Source organism: Physcomitrium patens, chromosome 20, assembly GCF_059467195.1.
Source record: "Physcomitrium patens ecotype Gransden chromosome 20, ASM5946719v1, whole genome shotgun sequence".
NCBI lineage: Eukaryota > Viridiplantae > Streptophyta > Bryopsida > Funariales > Funariaceae > Physcomitrium > Physcomitrium patens.
Window position 1 is genome coordinate 11,235,287 of NC_143429.1, and position 20,089 is coordinate 11,255,375.

The window sequence follows — 20,089 nt, forward strand, 5'->3', positions numbered from 1 at the left end:
TATTTAGATCCACACACCTAATTTCATGAGAATCGAAGGCAAACAATCTACCTTATTTAGCCAACATCTTTTTGAAGTAAGTAATTTCCTCCGGTAATAAAGAACCATCAAAACCAATCTTCAATTCTTCAAAAGTCTCTTTAGTAAACTGATGTCCAATACTCATTGGATCTCTTAAACTTGGTTCTTTTGATGCTTCTCCCATTTGTTCTTTAGAATCTTCTGGTACTTGAAAAGATTCAAGTATGGTATAAACCTCTCTTGAATGAATCTCAACAATCTTATTATTATCCCCTAACCCAATAGATGTAATCAATTCTAATGAATCTTCCAGTCCATTTTGTTCATAAACACCTAAAATCCTCTCATCATCTTGCAATGTACCTAACTTGCGTAATTCTCGTTCAATATTATATAATCTTTTTCTTTCTTTTCTTTTAAAATCATCAACTTTCTTATACCTAATATTTCCAATCTCCGATACACGAATAAAACTCGCATCAAAGGCACCTTCATCTCGCGAGAGTACCTCCTCTTTTGTACCTCCATAATCTCATTTTACAGTGGTACCTCTCCAAAATCCTTAAATCCTTCAACAATCTTTGGCAATGGTTTCTCCCTCAACCTATCTCAATTCCGTTCATGGTTAGGAAGTATTGTTAGAAATTGTACAGCTTTCCTCTCATCTTCGCTCCATACCCTTGCATAAGCAGAGCCATCATCAAGTACTTTTGTTTCTTTCCGCATTGCCGTAATATAAGGTTGTCCTAAAATCAACAGATAAGACGTTGTATCTTGAACAAAGAAATGTTGCTCCGTCGCAACATCCCCAATCCGAATTTTGACATCTGGATAAGTTCCATATAATTCGCCCCGTGTTTTATTAGCTGCTTGTCTTGCCCATCCATGTTCCATATCAATTGGCCATTTTTGCTTCTTATAAAGATCTTTAGACATGAGATTTATTTCAAGACCATGGTCGACTAAAGCAACAATTGGTTCTTCTATATCTCCTACTTTCACCAATACCTCAGTAGTTGCCCTTGCCTAATGCTTTCGAGTATAATGGCTCAAAGTTTCCATTTCCTTGTCACTATAATCTTTGAAACGTACTCGTTGATTATACTCATTCTTTTCATTTGTTGGTTGCTTGTAACCAATATCAACCTCTTCTTCATCTTTATATATTCTTGCATCAATAGCATGACTCATTCCAGTTTCGCCCATTAATTGCCTCTTTCGCTTAATGCTGTCAATGATGACATCATAAAACTCCTTCTTTATAATTCCCAAGACTTCTTTCAATGTGAATTCCACCTTAGCGTTTAATATACGTTCTTCCAACACCTCTTTCAAATTTGTTGCCGCTTCAATGTGAGAAAGTAGCTTATAAGCAATTGATTTGTCCTTATCTTTTGTTTTTTTTTTTTTTTTTTTTCTCCCAATGATGCTGAGATATCCTTTACAGGCAATTCTTGTGAAGTTGCCTCCCGAGTCTTGTCTCCTCGAGTTTGCCTCTTAGAAGAATTTCCTTCTCTAGTATCATCAAAATTTCCTCGTCTCTTTTCTTCCATCAAAGCTTCATGTTGGCTCTTAGCAATATATGCATGAACTGAAAGAGACTCAACAAGATCCTCCCAACCTGTTCTACGTCGTATTGTAGCTGCAGTTCTCAATAACGCTTCTCGAGGTAATTTCCCTTCTTGCATTGTAGAAACGGCAGAAGCCCAAAACTCACTAGTTTTCGTACTTCCACCAATTTCATCATCCACTCTAGCACCATAACTTGCACTTTCTCGTACTACTGTTTCATGCTCTTTTAAGTAATCTTGAACCAATGCTCTCATTCCTCCCTTGCCAAAATTGGTTTGAAGAAGATCCTCCCTATCTTTCAATGCTATCTTCCCATCTTTCTAGCAAATAATTCCCTGTCGTATCATATTATTAAATTCATTGCAATCTTTTCTAGTGTGTGAAGCATCATCACACCAAATGCATCTTTGTACATATCCTTGTTTTGAAACATTCTTCGAATTGTTTATAAAAGTATTCTCTTCAAGTCTTGCCTATTTGATTTGAAGATCTCGCATTCCTCATATAATTTCTTCCATCTCCATATCTGCTTTCTTTGATAAGGATGTCGAAGGTTGAACTGTAGGCATTGTTGGTGGTGTTGTACGTACAGGAGCTTTGGGTGCTTGTACTGTTTTTGGAATATTGCTTCTATTCTTCCTCATTTCTCTTTTTGTAAGCAACCCCACCGCATCTTCAACATTCTTCCACTTTGTTGTCAATCCTTCATCTTCTTCTTTGTCTTCAAGAAGAAGTTCTAATTTCCCTTGCAATTCTCCATCAACAGCTTGAAGAAATAGATCAACTTTGTTCGGCTCCAATGTCAATTTTTCTACCTTCGATAATTGAGAGTACTGCCTCTCAAATTTCCTTAATAGCTCTGTTGCTTGCAAATTCTTATTGGGCCGTTCAATCCATTCCAGAAACAGCTTCTTAGTAACGTGATCAACATCTTCTAAGAAATATTCGTCTTTCAATGCATGTAAAAAAATCTCCTATGAATTCCCATAACGATCCGTAATTGATATAATGTGGTCTCTTATCTCCGGTATTGTGGCAAGTCCAAATAGTTCAACCATTTTCTTCTCAGAAACTTGATTTAATTCCATTTCACGAATATAACATCTTAAATACCTTGAAATATTCCTTCCATCAAATTGATGAATTTTATTGACCACTGCTTGCAATGCTTTGGTTGCCAAAGCTTCCTTTCGATCATTGCTTTGCTGTTGCTACATTGATAATGAGAAGGCTTGAAACATACTAGCAATAGACGGATCCATGTGCATACCTTGTCCTTTAGAAGAATCCCCACCAGAAACTCCTCCCAAAAATCCTTCAAAATTTTTATTTTTGTTTTCCATAAAATAAAGATAAAATCAAACGAAATCCAATACCTTCCACCTCAAGCTTTCACGTCGAGTTAACCACTTTTGTCGTATTACGTGCTTGTCTGCTCGAGAACGCACCAGGCGTCTGGCTGTAGAAGGTAGTATGGAGATTCGCCAATAGTCAAGCAGTCTATCAGTTTTTGACTGCTGGAATATAAACAACTGCAAGAATACACCGTAAATCTATACGGATGCCCTTCGACTGCTTATCGAAGTCCTTTTTGCCCCAGCCGGTAGGTCTCTAGACGTTACAAAGAACCCCGAACAACTCAATCTACTAATCTCCGATACCACTTTGTACTTACGATCTTGTATCCACTGACTGTCTTGTTAGATTAACCCAATAAATTTCAATCACTCTACATACTCAATCCTGTAGATACCTTTTTAATCCTTCAATCACAGACGTAACTCGATTTCACAAAACAGTCAAGAGTAATCAAACCCACTTCATTTAAAAAAAATCCCGATTCACCATTACAACAATGACTTCAGCAACGATTGCCTCAGTCTTCTCAAAACTCTATGAAGAAGAAAAATCCAATTCTCCGTCTTTTCTTCCTCGACCCGAAGCATGAAGCTCCTCTCCAATCTCCTTGATCTTCAAAAAAATCTCCAATGAAAAAAAACTCGTAACCTTCCCAAGAGCTTGAAGCTAGCTCTTCCCTGATCCCAAAAAAAAAACCCCCCCCTCTGATCTCAAAAAAAAAAAAAAAAAAAAAAAAACCCTTTCCAAAACTTATTATTCCCCTAACATTATCCTCTAAATTTCTTCAATCTTCCGTCTTGGATCCGGTATTGGCTCCCACCGTCAGAGCTTAGATCCAAAATTGGCTCTCGCCATCAAAGCTTTCTCCTCCGTTTTTACCTTTAAGAGATCCATTTACCGAAAACAACGTTCCTTGAAACGGCACAGAGAATAGGACAGCTTGAAACAGAATCGAAACCCCGTACTCGGGTCCACATTGAGTCGCCCGACCAATTCAGGTCTCATATTGGGTAAGATGCCCGTAGTAACCTAGATGTTTGCGTAATTGGATCAAATTGGTCTTCGCGTCAGACTGGCTGAGGCCCGTAGTAAGACCTCGATTTTCCCGTAACTAGACTGCATTGGGTTGCCCGACCAATTCAGGTCTCATATTGGATAAGAGGACCCGTAGTAAGACCTAGATTTTCCCGTAATCAGACTGCATTGGGTTGCCCAACCAATACAGGTCTCATATTGGGTAAGAGGACCCGGATTGGATTCTCGAATTTGGATCCAATTGGCTCTTCGAACCAGGCTCACCTGTCGCGTGAATTGGTCCTTTCCCTTCCTGCTGACTCCCGTTATTGGAATCGAACGGAGCATTTCAGTATGCCCCGGCTGACTGTAACGGAGTGACTGAACCTGACTTCTCAGTATTTGCAAAGGAGTTGGTCGTTGCTCCCAATATTCGAAGTAACTGAACATTAATAAAATTCCCCTTTCTTTTTATTTTCACGGTATACTCGTGTTATAACACGACAGCGATTTGAATCAATGCAAAGGAAAATAATGTGAAGTTACAGTATTGTGGATTGAGCGGTGTCATACTATAAATGCTTATGATATGTAAAAATTAGTTAAAATATATTATATGTTAATAAATCTAGATATGTGTTAGAATGGTAAGTAGATTAAATTAAAAGGATTAGTATAAGAAACTTAACTTTGTTTCTTTTTACTTGTTTTGATTTTAGCATTATATAGATATATATAAGACCTTATTATTTAGTATGAAGTCTTGGAAGAAGGTGGAAGCCTAAGGATAAAAATCTAAACTATTAGGAGGCTTATTAGGAGGGATGAAAGTAAGGCATGGTCGAATGAAAGAAAGGAATGGAGAACTTCATCCCTATTGGTCGTGCACCATATCCAATGGACTTTGAGGAGGCTACCTGCAATCTTAATAAGGATTTCGGTGATTTCAAAGAAGGAATTAAGAAATTAGAAGCCAAATTTGTAAAGTTTAGAATTTGAACTACAATTTGTGTACAAAAATTAGAGAATTTGGAGTTATGGTAAAGAAGATATAACCATTTGTAGTTAAGGTATTAATCTAAGATATACTATTATTCTTATGAAGATATGAGGAGTTGTACGGAAGCTTTTGAAGTTCAAAAGGTGTGGCTGGAATGGCAATTTTAAGGCCTACATCTTTCATGAAAGAATAGTTGTTTTTAGAATTTACATAAAGAAGTTATAGGAAGTTGTGATTGTCATTTTACTTACTCTTATTAATCTAATCAGAGTAAACCTGTATAGGAGAATTCGAACACAGGGAAAGAATACCGCATGAGCTTACACGTTGTCGTATTACGTGCTTTCTTGCTCGAGAATGCGCCGGGCATCTGTCTGTAGAAGGTAGTATGAAGATTCGCCAATATTCAAGCAGTTTATCGGTTTTTGACTGTTGGAACACAAACAACTACAAAAATACATCATAAATCTATACGGATGCCCTTTGACTGCTTGTCAAAGTCCTTTTTGCCCCAGCCGGTAGATCTTTAGACGTTACAGAGAACTCCGAACAATCCAAACTGCTAATCTTTGATACCGCTTTATACTCGCGATCTTGTATCCACTGACTGTCTTGTTAGATTAACCCAATAAATTTCATTCACTCTCCATACTCAATCCTATAGACACCCTTTTAATTCTTCATCACAGACGTAACTCGATTTTACAAAACAGTCAAGAGTAATCAAATCCACTTCATTAAAAATCCCGATTCACCATTACAATACTGACTTCAGCAACAATTGCCTCAGTCTTCCCAAAATCCTATGAAGAAAAAAACCCAATTCTCTGTCTTTTTTCCCCGCCCGAAGCATGAAGCTAGCTCTCTTCTATCTTCAAAACCTCTCCAAAAACTTATTCTCTCCCCTAACCTTATCCTCTGAATTTCTTCAATCTTCCATCTTGGATCCGGAATTGGCTCCCACCGTCAGAGCCTAGATCCGAAATTGGCTCCTGCCGTCAGAGCTTAGATCCGAAACTGGCTCTCGTCGTCAGAGCTTTCTCCTCCGTTTTTACCTTTAAGAAATCTTTTTACCGAAAGAACGTTCTTGGAACGGCACAAAGGATGGAACAGCCTGAAATGGAATCGGAGCACGTAATCGGGACCACATTGAGTCGCACGACCAATTCAAGTCTCATATTGGGAAAGAGTCCAATAGTAAGACCCGGATGTTTCCTTAATTGGATCAAATTGGTCCTTTGGATCAGATTGGCTAAAGCCCGTAGTAAGACCTGGATTCTCCTCTAATTAGATTGTAATGCGTTGCCCTACCAATTCAAGTCTCATATTGGGTAAGAAAACCCGGATTGGATTCTTGAAATTGGATCCAATTAGCTCTTTGAACCAGGCTCACCCGTCGTGTAAATTGGTCCTTTCTCTTTCTGCTGACTCTCGTTATTGGAATCGAATGGAGTATTTCAGTATGCCCCGGCTCATTGTAACGGGATGACTGACCCTGGCCTCCAAGTATTTGTACTGAAATTGATCGTTGCTCCCAATATTCGAGGTAACTGAACATTAATAAAAGTCCTCTTTTTTTATATTTTCACACTATACTCGTGTTACAACACGACATCCACCCCCTCTAAACCTGTACATCCTCCGGTATGCACCAGTTTACCCAATTACTGTTTGATTCAGAATATATCCTCTATTTCTTTGCCCAATTCGTCTTTGTCACCTTCATTATCCAAATCACTTTCATCTTCTTGCTGCGGAATCTCTATACCTTCATTAAGGTCTTTCATATTCATCTCTGCGTGTCTTCGTTTAAATATTTTTACTCGCTTCCCTGCAATTGGTATTTTCAATTTTGTACCATCTAACTTCCGTAATGAGTAAGTCGCATTATCATGAATAGTTCTTACTACATATGGTCCAAACCAACGTTTTGAAAATTTCCACAAAGTACTATATTGATTATCAAGACTATTGTCATAAACAAGTACTTAGTCACCTTCCTCGATTGCTTTTGGTCTCAATCGATGTTGCTTATCGAATCGCGCCTTGTTTTGTAACCTTGCTCTTTTTAACCTTTCCAATGTTATTTGGACATCTTCCAATCTTTGCTCTAATTGTCGAATCCTAATAGCCAGAAGTTCTTCTCTTGTTAATCCATCTTCCCATGGTAGCATACTCCAAGTAAGTACCTTTTCTTCAATCGGCAAAATTGGTTTTTGACCTGTCATAAGATCTACTGGCATATATCCTGTCACCGAACTATGTATTGTTCGATCAGCCCATAATGCAAATGACAAAAGCCGTGGCCACTCTTTAACTTTCCCATTACAAACTTTAACTAATGCTTTCACAATCGGTGGGTGACCGCATTTGCTTTTTGTATTCCCTTCTGGATTATAAGCAGTAGTCAATGATAGTTTAACTCCACATCTTTCAAAGAACTTACGAGCTCCTTGTGCATTTAATTCTCCACGATCAGCAGTGACTTTTCTTACGCATCCGTAGTGGCAAATGACATCTTCAAGCAAAAACCTACAAATCCCTTCTGTAGATTTTGTCCTCAATGCTCTTCCTTCTACTTGATTTGATAAATCTTCACGAGCTAAAACCAAATATCTCATCTGCCATAACCCAATTGGCATAATAACCAAATCAACAACCCATTTAAAATGAATAGTCAGAGGATACATAGGATGAAGACCATCTCGATGTCGGATATTAGAATACGATTGACAGATTTCACATGACTCTACAAATGAGAGTACATCTCGATACATATTTTTCCACCAATATCGTTCCTTGAGTTTAGCAAAAGTAGCCCAGATTCCTCTATGCCCTGCTCATAAACTATCATAAAACTCCTTTAAGAATTTTAGTTTTTCTTTCTTTTTGCCTATCACACGTTGTGGCATCCCAATTCCTTTCTTCGATCATAAGAATCCATCTCGAAGTAAAAATCCATATGCTTTTTTTCTTATTTATTTGAATTTTTCTATAGACCAATTTCCCTGCTTAGTCGAGGTATTCAAGTAATGACTAATATCCAATAATTCTCCTTCATAAGATTCTTCAAGAAATAGCTTGTCTTCCTTGTTGAGATTTGATATTGAATAGAATTTCAATCCGATGTCATCAATGTCATCAACCATTTCGTCCTCTCTCTCGTATCTTGCTCGAGATAGTATGTCTGCTACTAAATTGTCCTTCCCAGTCTTATGCTTAAATTCTGGATTTAGTGACTTAATATAAGCAATCCATCTCAACATTGCAATATCTGGCGTTGAATAGTTAATAATCATTCCAAGCAATGGCAAGCAATCTGTTTCAATTACTACTATTGCCCCAATCAAATAGTCCTTTTCAGCTTACATAGCCGAAACAACTCCCCAAAGTTTTCTTTTGACTTGCGAATATTTACGCTAACGAATACTTAAAACTTTAGTCCCAAATTGAATTACAAATCTATTCCCATTTGAATCATCTTGACCCAGAGCCCATCCAATGGCAATTGGACTAGCGTCCACAGTAAGAATCACTGGTCTATTGTACTTATAATCAAACTTCCTCAATATTGGAGATGAGATCAATAATTTCTTCAAACTTTGCATTGTCTGAATATGCCTTTCTTTCCATTTAAATCGGTAATCCTTGCGTAACAGTTCATATAATAGATCCGCTATGTGAACATAATGAGGGATCCAGATTCGATAAAATACACATGCACCTAAAAACTTGCGAACCTCTGTTAAAGAATCACAATCCTCTTTCATCCTTCCAATTGCATCAACTTTAGTCGGATCTGGTTTTCTTCTGTAAGATCCACATAAATGTCCAACAATCACAACCTCTCGTACTCCAAATATGGACTTCATACCCGATAATGTAAGATGAACTTCTCCAAGCCGAGTTAAAATCTTTTCACAATCTTGTATATGATCAACAATATATTTGCAACACCTCCACGTCTCTAAAGTTTCATCCTTGTTTCCTTCTCTACACCCTTTTATAGGAACATCATTCAGAAAAGGCATAGTCTTTTTCGGAATAAAATCTCTCAATACCTTATTCATCTCATTCATCTTATGCGCAACTGAGTTGGTCGTGCCTTGAGGAAGAGTGTACATTCTAACCAATCCAAGTGGTGTCCTCATTGTTGTCATATCTCTACTTCCTTCGACAAGTTGAAATTGATGATAACCTGAATATAAGTCACCCATTGAATAGATCGCCCTACTTGGAAACGCCTCAGCAAATTCATCCACAACAGGTCCAATTCCTGCATTTCTGAGAGTTACTGCATTCACCGGTTGCATATCTTGAATAAACTGTAGTGACCCATTCTTCTTAGGTATTGTAAACCATCGACTAGAATACGGCGCAAATGAGGGTTCTAATATTTTCATCTTTATCTTTTCTTTTAATAGTTCCACCAATTTAGGTCAATGTGCCCTCGGTATTGGAATCGATCTTAGATTCTAAGCTACATGCGGTACAGTGAAGATAACCATAGGTGTTATAATATTCGGATCTAAACACCGAATTTCATGAGATTCCAAGGCAAAGGATCTACCTTGTTTAGCCAACATCTTTTTGAAGCAAGTAATTTCCTCCGGTAATAAAGAACCATCAAAACCAATCTTCAATTCTTTAAAAGTCTCTTTAGTAAACTGATGTTCAATACTCATTGGATCTCTTAAACTTGCTTCTTTTGATGGATCTCCCATTTGTTCTTTAGAATCTTCTAGTAATGGTCCAGCAACAGGCTTTACCTTCTTATCTGCCGTTTTATATCTCGTCTCGACAGTGACTTCTGGTGCTTGAAAAGATTCAAGTATGGTATAAACCTCTCTTGAATGAATCTCAACAATCTTATCATTATCCCCTAACCCAATAGATGTAATCAATTCCAATGAATCTTCCAGTCCATTTTCTTCATAAACACCTAAAATCCTCTCATCATCTTGCAATGTACCTAACTTGCGTAATTCTCGTTCAATATTATATAATCTTTTTCTTTCTTTTCTTTTAAAATCATCAACTTTCTTATACATAATATTTCCATTCTCCGATATACGAATAAAACTCGCATCAAAGGCACCTTCATCTCGCGAGAATACCTCCTCTTTTATACCTCCATAATTTCGCTTTACAGTGGTACCTCCCCAAAATCCTTAAATCCTTCAACAATCTTTGGCAATGGTTTCTCCCTCAACCTATCTCGATTCCGTTCATGGTTAGGAGGTACTGTTAGAAATTGTACAGCTTTCCTCTCATCTTCGCTCCGTACCCTTGCATAAGCAGAGCCATCATCAAGTACTTTTGTTTCCATCCGCATTGTCGTAATATAAGGTTGTCCTAAAATCAACAGATAAGACGTTGTATCTTGAACAAAGAAATGTTGCTCCGTCCCAACATCCCCAATCCAAATTTTGACATCTGGATAAGTTCCATATAATTCGCCCCGTGTTTTATTAGCTGCTTGTCTTGCCCATCCATGTTCCATATCAATTGGCTATTTTTGCTTCTTATAAAGATCTTTAGACATGAGATTTATTTCAGAACCATGGTCGACTAAAGCAACAATTGGTTCTTCTATATCTCTTACTTTCACCAATACCTCAGTAGTTGCCCTTGCCCAATGCTTTCGAGTATAATGGCTCATAGCTTCCATTTCTTTATCACTATAATCTTTGAAACGTACTCATTGATTATACTCATTCTTTTCATTTGTTGATTGCTTGTAACCAATATCAACCTCTTCTTCATCTTTATATATTCTTGCATCAATAGCATGACTCATTCCAGTTTCGCCCATTAATTGCCTCTTTCGCTTAATGCTGTCAATGATGACATCATGAAACTCCTTCTTTGCAATTCCTAAGACTTCTTTCAATGTAAATTCCACCTTAGCGTTTAATATACGTTCTTTCAATACCCCTTTCAAAGTTGTTGCCGCTTCAATGTGAGAAAGTAGCTTATAAGCAATTGTTTTGCCCTTATCTTTTGTCTTTTTTTTTTTTTTTTTCTCCCAATGATGCTGAGATATCCTTTACAGGCAATTCTTGTGAAGTTGCCTCCCGAGTCTTGTCTCCTCGAGTTTGCCTCTTAGAAGAATTTCCTTCTCTAGTATCATCAAAATTTCCTCGTCTCTTTTCTTCCATCAAAGCTTCATGTTGGCTCTTAGCAATATATGCATGAACTGAAAGAGACTCAACAGGATCCTCCCAACCTGTTCTACCTTGTATTGTAGCTGCAGTCTTCAATAACGCTTCTCAAGGTAATTTCCCTTCTTGCATTATAGAAACCGCAGAAGCCCAAAACTCACTAGTTTCCGTACTTCCACCAATTTCATCATCTACTCTAGCACCATAACTTGTACTTTCTCATGCTGCTGTTTCATGCTCTTTTAGGTAATCTTGAACCAATGCTCTCATTCCTCCCTTGCCAAAATTGGTTTGAAGAAGATCCTCCCTATCTTTTAATGCTATCTTTCCATCTTTCCAGCAAATAATTCCCTGCCGTATCATATTATTAAATTCATTGCAATCTTTTCTAGTGTGTGAAGCATCATCACACCAAATGCATCTTTGTACATATCCTTGTTTTGAAACATTCTTCGAATTGTTTATAAAAGTATTCTCTTCAAGTCTTGCCAATTTGATTTGAAGATCTCGCATTCCTCGTATAATTTCTTCCATTCCCATATCTGCTTTCTTTGACAAGGATGTCGAAGGTTGAACTGTAGGCATTGTTGGTGGTGTTGTATGTACTGGAGCTTTGGGTGCTTGTACTATTTTCAGAATATTGCTCCAATCCTTCCTCCTTTCTCTTTTTGTAAGCAACCCCACCGCATCTTCAACATTCTTCCACTTCGTTGTCAATCCTTCATCTTCTTCTTTGTCTTCAAGAAGGAGTTCTAATTTCCCTTGCAATTCTCCATCAACAGCTTGAAGAAATAGATCAACTTTGTTCGGCTCCAATGTCAATTTTTCTACCTTCAACAATTGAGAGTATTGCCTCTCAAATTTCCTTAGTAGCTCTGTTGCTTGCAAATTCTTGTTGGGCCGTTCAATCCATTCCAGAAACAGCTTCTTAGTAACGCGATCAACATCTTCCAAGAAATATTCGTCTTTCAATGCATGTAAAAAAATCTCCTATGAATTCCCATAACGATCCGTAATTGATATAATGTGGTCTCTTATCTCCGGTATTGTGGCAAGTCCAAATAGTTCAACCATTTTCTTCTCAGAAACTTGATTTAATTCCATTTCACGAATATAACATCTTAAATACCTTGAAATATTCCTTCCATCAAATTGATGAATTTTATTGACCACTGCTTACAATGCTTTGGTTGCCAAAGCTTCCTTTCGATCATTGCTTTGCTGTTGCTGCATTGATAATGAGAAGGCTTGAAACATACTAGCAATAGACAGATCCATGTGCATACCTTGTCCTTTAGAAGAATCCCCACCAGAAACTCCTCCCAAAAATCCTTCAAAATTTTTATTTTTGTTTTCCATAAAATAAAGATAAAATCAAACGAAATCCAATACCTTCCACCTCAAGCTTTCACGTCGAGTTTACCACTTTTGTCATATTACGTGCTTTTCTGCTCGAGAACGCACCGAGCGTCTGGCTGTAGAAGGTAGTATGGAGATTCACCAATAGTCAAGCAGTCTATCAGTTTTTGACTGCTGGAATATAAACAACTGCAAGAATACACCGTAAATCTATACGGATGCCCTTCGACTGCTTATCGAAGTCCTTTTTGCCCCAGCCGGTAGGTCTCTAGACGTTACAAAGAACCCCGAACAACTCAATCTACTAATCTCCGATACCACTTTGTACTTACGATCTTGTATCCACTGACTGTCTTGTTAGATTAACCCAATAAATTTCAATCACTCTACATACTCAATCCTGTAGATACCTTTTTAATCCTTCAATCACAGACGTAACTCGATTTCACAAAACAGTCAAGAGTAATCAAACCCACTTCATTAAAAATCCCGATTCACCATTACAACACTGACTTCAGCAACGATTGCCTCGGTCTTTCCAAAACCCTATGAAGAAAAAAACCCAATTCTCTGTCTTCTTTCCCCGCCCGAAGCATCAAGCTCGCTCTCCCCAATCTTCAAAAAAAACCTCCCAAAAACTTATTCCTCCCCTAACTTTATCCTCTGAATTTCTTCAATCTTCCGTCTTGGATTCGGAATTAGCTCCTATCGTCAAAGCTTAGATCCGAAATTGGCTCCCGCCGTCAGAGCTTAGATCCAAAATTGGCTCCTACCGTCACAGCTTAGGTCCAAAATTGGCTCCCGTCATCAAAGCTTTCTCCTCCGTTTTTACCTTTAAGAGATCCATTCACGGAAAACAACGTTCTCTGAAATGGCACAGAGAATATGACACCCTGAAACAGAATCGAAACCCCGTACTCGGGTCCACATTGAGTCGCCCGACCAATTCAAGTCTCATATTGGGTAAGATGCCTGTAGTAACCTGGATGTTCGCATAATTGGATCAAATTGGTCCTCGTGTCAGATTGGCTAAGAGGCCCGTAGTAAGACCTAGATGTTCCCGTAATTGGATCAAATTGGTCCTTCGCGTCAGACTGGCTGAGGCCCGTAGTAAGACCTGGATTTTCCCGTAATTAGACTGCATTGGGTTGCCCGGCCAATTCAGGTCTCATATTGGATAAGAGGACCCGGATTGGATTTTTGAAATTGGATCCAATTGGCTCTTCGAACCAGGCTCACCCGTCGTGTGAATTGGTCCTTTCTCTTCCTGCTGACTCCCGTTATTGAAATCAAATGGAGCATTTCAGTATGCCCCCGCTGATTGTAACGGGGTGACTAAACCTGGCCACTCAGTATTTGCACTGGAGTTGGTCGTTGCTCTCAATATTTGAGGTAACTGAACATTAATAAAAGTCCCCTTTCTTTATATTTTCACGGTATACTCGTGTTACAACAGGACACCGTTAGTACTAATCTTGGTCCAGGTCCCGTTTGAAAAATGGGGTATAGATTTTGTTGATCCCATTGCACCTGCGTCAAAACCTGGTCAAAAGTAATATATCTTAGTCGCCACAAATTATGTCACCAAATGGGCAGAGGCAATTGCTACCTGCACCGATGATGCTAATGCGGTGGCAACTTTTCTGTATGAGAATATTATCACTCGCTTTGGGTGACCCAAGGAATTGGTCAGCGATTGAGGCACCCATTTCATCAATGCTACCATCGCCGCTTTGACGACCACATATGAGATCAAGCATCGCAAGACCACTCCCTATCATCCTCGTGCCAATGGGCAAATGAAAAAGACCATCTGCATTTTGTGCAAAGTCTTGACTAAGACAATTTCAGGGGCTGGTACTGATTGAAAGACCAAACTCTTTGCTGCTTTATGGGCTTATCGTACCGCCTATAAAGTAACTACCCACTCTACTCCGTTCCAATTAGTTTATGGTCAAGAGGCAATTTTACCTATCGAATTGGAGGTTCCCAGTTTACGTATTGCCTTAGACGAATGCCTCAGTGACACCGAGTCATTACACTCTCAGTTGATGAAATTGAAGGAATTGGATGAAATATGGGCTGTCGCTCTATTCCACATGGAAGCCACTCTAAAACGGAGGAAGAGTTACTATGATAGTAAACTACGGCCGAAGTGTTTTATGCCCAATGATTTGGTATTGCTGTATGACAGCCGATTCAATCATTTTTTGAGAAAATTTCAAGTTCGTTGGCATGGGCCATATCGCGTAATTGAAGGATTTTCCAATGGGTGTATTCAATTGGAGGATTTCACGGGCCATCGTTTCAGTACCCGCATTAATGGGAATCGTTTACGGTTATATAATACCTAAAATCCGGGACAAGTTTTATTTCATTTGAGGGGAGGGGACTTCAAATGGACTTAGGAGGGACCTAATTATGGTATAAGGCATAGAGGTGGCTGCAAGGATATTTAGTAGTCACTATTGTATCAGATGCGAAGGAAGTGAGAAATGGACAGTATGGGTATCATATTGTCGTTCTCATCACTAGATAATAGAATAGGAGTGGGGCTCCTATTAAGGGTTATTCTGTGATGTTATATTCTGTTGTTGCTTATTTGTGTTTCATTTTAGTGTTTCGGGCATATTGGAGAGTCGCATTGACGGTTAGGACCTGTAAGCGTTTGAGTCATGGCGATTGAAAGTACTAAGAGAGTTGTAGACAGAGATGAAAGTGGCCGGAATGTGAGACCTAAACACACAGCAAAACCACCGTCTATGATAATCGTTACCAATATGGAACCGATGAAGTTAGAAATCTGTTGGACACAGAGAAAAATAAGGGATTTTTGGACTGCGAAGCTGTTCCAGTTTTTGCACCATTCAGAGCGTTTATCATCAATCAATGTATCATTAGTGGATGAATACATTGAGAATTACGACCCGAGGATGGATCGAGTGTCGTTCAAGGGCGAATTATTGGGATTGATGAAACAATCCTAGAAAAGGTGTTGTTTCTTCCCATTGGAGAGATGTCAGTAGGGACTGATGAGTCAAGCGATTTCAGCCCAGGTAGATATTTCAAGGGAGGAATGTCATCCTTTGAAAGGAGCCAAGGATGGCGGACTCAGGAGGTGATTATACCAGAATATGTGAAATGTTGCGGTTCGTGCTGAGGCGGTTAGGATTTTATCGACATCCCACATATGTGTCAAAACGATTATTGTATGTAGCAGTAGGGGCGTTTGAAGGGATGGTGTTCAACTGGATGGCTTACATAGCTACTCGTATTCATGCGGAGATAGGAGCCAAGTTCAAATTGGAGAAGTTCACATCCTTGCTTTGTTCAAATTATGTGTATGCTGTCATCGCACACACATTACGTCAACCACCGTCAGAAGAAAAAAATCCTATACCAGTGTCAGCACCTTTGCATAGAGAATGAAATTTGTTGGCACAAAATCACAATGCAGCGGATGTAATACACGAAATCGGAGAATCAAGTCGTACAGTGGTTCAAGGAGTAGTTCTAGTTATTGAAGCAGGACGGGTTCCAAGTGGTGTTGCCGTGGAAGAGAAGAATCAAGTCCTATTATTGATAGATATCAACCAGTTGGCATTTCTAGAAGGTCGATTACCTGAAGGAGTATCTCTTAAAAATGCCGTATTGAAGCACATTTTGTAAATACATTGTATGGTATGAGCATTGGATGTAGAAGATAGAAGTAAACGAGATTGGGAGGACAGTAAAAAAAGGATATCGGATCAAAATCAAAAAATTAGGGAGCAAGAACTGAGGATTCAAGAAATTGAAGAAGCCAAGTTGGTCCTGGAGCGGAAATTGGTTCTCCAATATGAGTCTTGGACAAAGAAAAAAGAACAGATTTCATGAATTGTGGAAGGACAATGGGACGAATTGATTGAGAATAGGAAGTCATGGGATTTGAAATGGGAGAAGTTCAAATACCAGTTGCAAGCGGAAGTGGACAAGAAAAAGTTATTGGCGATAGAGAAAGCGTTATTGTGTGACCAATTGAGATGTGAAACGGGAAAAATGAGGTTTGATATTGAAGTTTTACAAAATGAGGTGTCAAAATTGACGAAAGAGTTAACTGTGAGGAGCCAATCTTAAGTATCGATTGAAGATGTCCCAAAAGGGATGAGTCCGTAGCAACACCAATTGGAACTTCGCGATGCCCAGATCCTGAAACTGGAAGCTCAGGTCCGGGAATTGGGAGGATACAATGAAGATCTTTCAGCCCAGTTGAGAAAGGAGTCGCTTGAAATATTGGAAGAGGATGAAGACGTACCACTAGAGCTAGAATCGGTGGAACCAATAATGGATAATGTAGTAATTGATCAATTGGGTGTATCAAATAAATAGAAATTTCGGAGAAGTTTTTATTTAGTTATATATCGGTTCTATGTTTGCGAGGATGCTGCACAGATGGGAGTGGGGCTATGTAGAATAAGTAGTTATTTGTTGAATTGTAGATACTTAGTTTATAGTGTAAATAAGGATAGATGACTGTTGAAAAGGTAGTTCAGTAGGAAAAATGGATGAATAGTTAGAAAAAGTAGTTTTCATTAGAGATGTAGCAGTTGGTATCTCGTGGTAGCATAAGAAGGATGGGAGAGAGGAAGTAGGGGCCAGACTGTGATAGTGTGAGCTGGGGTAAGCTTGGTGCTACTTCTTTTCTTTTGTTTGTTATTTTCTTTGAATAAGAAGATTAAGGGTTTCTAAATATTGTGAAAGTGAATTATGGAATGGAAGTATGATTGTTATTAAATGGGAAGAAGAAAGATTGAATGCTGAAATCTGATTGTAGTTCAGCAGAGAGAATGAGTCTGTGTTTGTGTGAAACACTGTAATGTGAAGGCAGTTAATGGTGAAGAATTCCAGAGTTTGGATTATAGTATGATTATGTCCTATCATTTAAGATAGTGCGGGATTACACGTTGTTGTTATCAGTGATGGTGGAGTATTATTAGGAAGTGAAAAGCATCGTAGTATTTCCTGGGTATTTTAAGTAGTGCGGAATACAGTTAATTGTGTGACCCTAACGTATAAGCTCATGCGGTATTCTTTCCCTGTGTTCGAATCCTCCTATACAGGTTTACTCTGATTAGATTAGTTAGAGTAAGTAAAACGACAATCACAATATAACTAATAAATCAAACTTTGGATGATAATCATAATTGGTATAAAATAGTATTTGCTAAATCAAAATATGAATAGTATTATTATAAGCAAATTTTGCTAAAGATTAATATGAGGTTCAATCATTATATTAATACTTTATAATACATGATAAATATTATTTTAGAACTTAATTTCTTTGTTTTAATTGACTATCAATTTGAGGATGAAATGTAGAAAAATGTTGTATATCTACTTTTAAAATTTCAAAAAAGAATTTCTAAAATTTTGATATAAATTGAGGTCTTGGATCAAAAATAATGTCATCAAATAGGCCATGCTATCAATATATTTTATCAAGAAGGAACCTTGTTATTTCTTTTCAAAAAATTATTTTTTTATATAAAACAAAATATGCCATCTTTGTAAGTTGATCCATAATAATGTAGATAGCATCAAATATAGATGATGGAACAAATTAGTCATGAAGCCTATTGATATTAAAGACCATGGTTACTTCAAAATTAACAATAGCTATTGGAGTCTATAAGAATGATATAAAAAATACTTACATTTTGAATAGATATCACATAAGAATACAAAATCTATCATAGTCTTTAAAATTTGAAGTCATTAGAAATCTTAAAAGATAATCTTTAATATTTTGTTAAAGCCAAAATATATTATAATCAAGAAATCATGATGAGATTGAAGAACACGAAGTTGCATCGATCTTTTTAAAATATATAAATAATCTTCAAAATACAAAAGATCTTCTTTAGATTTAAACTTGTTATTGTTAGGACATTGCTTGATGTTACAAATTAATGAATCCTTAGCTGATGTTATATGGATTTGTTCAAAAAAACTTGAATCAATACGTATAATCATAGAAGTAGTATAAAGATAAAATTATTTTAGTTTCAAGAGAATTATATATTACTCATTAGATACTATTTTTTTAACTTTTGGAGTAAGATATTATTTCTTTGATAAAAGATTTGATAGTCCCTTTTTTTTTTTTGATTAATATGTAATCACAAAATCAAAATAAGATAATGACATATTTCAATGAGCTTGGTAACAATTCAAAATCTAAGCTAACATGAAATACTCTAAGTTTTTGTAATCTATATATTATCATAAGATGTGTAGCGCCTTCTAGTAAATAACGTCATTCTCAAAAAGAACCTATAATTATAAGAAGTACTTTATTATGCATTTTATAATTGATCTTTGTAATTGAATTTTTTTGGAATAGAATACAACTGGGTGGAGCTTTCTATCATTTTCCAATTATAATAATATAGATTCTAATGCAAAGTCAGAAGCATCAATCTCCAAATAAAAAATATTTATAAAATCTAGATACATTAAGATTAGAATTACAATAAAAATCACCTTCAAATCTTAAAAATATCTTTGTACTTAAGGTTCTTATTCCAATTTATCTTAATATATCAATCGAGTGAGATGAATAGTACCTTAAGAATAATTTTTGATAATATTCAATAAAAATTAATAAATATAAGAAAATATCATATATTTTATTCTATCTTTGAAGTTGCACATTTTTATTATAGTTTGAACTTTATTTAAGTCCATCAACAAGCCTTCATTGAATATAATATATCCTAAAAAAATTAATTTTGGCTGATAGAATATACATATCTTTAATTTGGCATATAATCCTATATTTTAAAAAATTTATAAGATTAATCTAATATATTCATCATATTCTTTAAGAGTCTTAGAATAAATTAAGATATCATCAAGATAATAGACAACAAACTTATTTAAGAATTTTTACAAAATATTAATCAAATACTGGAATATAGTTGGAAAATTTCTTAATCCTAAAGATATGATATTATATTTAAAATATCTATATTTTTTTCAAAATATTATCTTCTATTCATTTTTTTTTTAATTTTTACCAAATTATATGGTCCACTGGGATCTATTTTAGTCCAAATCTTAGCTTGATCAAGTCACTCCAAAAGTCTTAATATCAATGATACTTGATAATAATTTTTTAACATTATTTTATTGAGATTGCAATAATCAAGATAAATTTATAAAGATTTATCTTTTTTCTATGAAAAGTATAAGTACACCTACCTAAAATTTGAAATGTCAAATAAAGTTCTTTACAAGATTTTTGTCAATGTAATCCTTCAATGCCAAAAGCTTATTTTGTCATAGATTGTAGATTGAGCCAAATGGTAGTTGAGCCCTTTATTGAAGATTGATGTTACAATTATATGGTCTATGCTTTAATAATATATCAACATTCTTTTTTTTGAAGATATTTCAAAATTCTTTATATTGCTTTTAAAGAGTTACTAGCAAGCTTGTTTTTTTTACAAGCTAAATTTGTATAAATGATAAATGATATTTTTTTTATTTGTCTTCATAAAATTTCTTGCTCCAAAAAAAAGAGCTTTGTAATAAATAACTTCTTAATAGGTTTTGT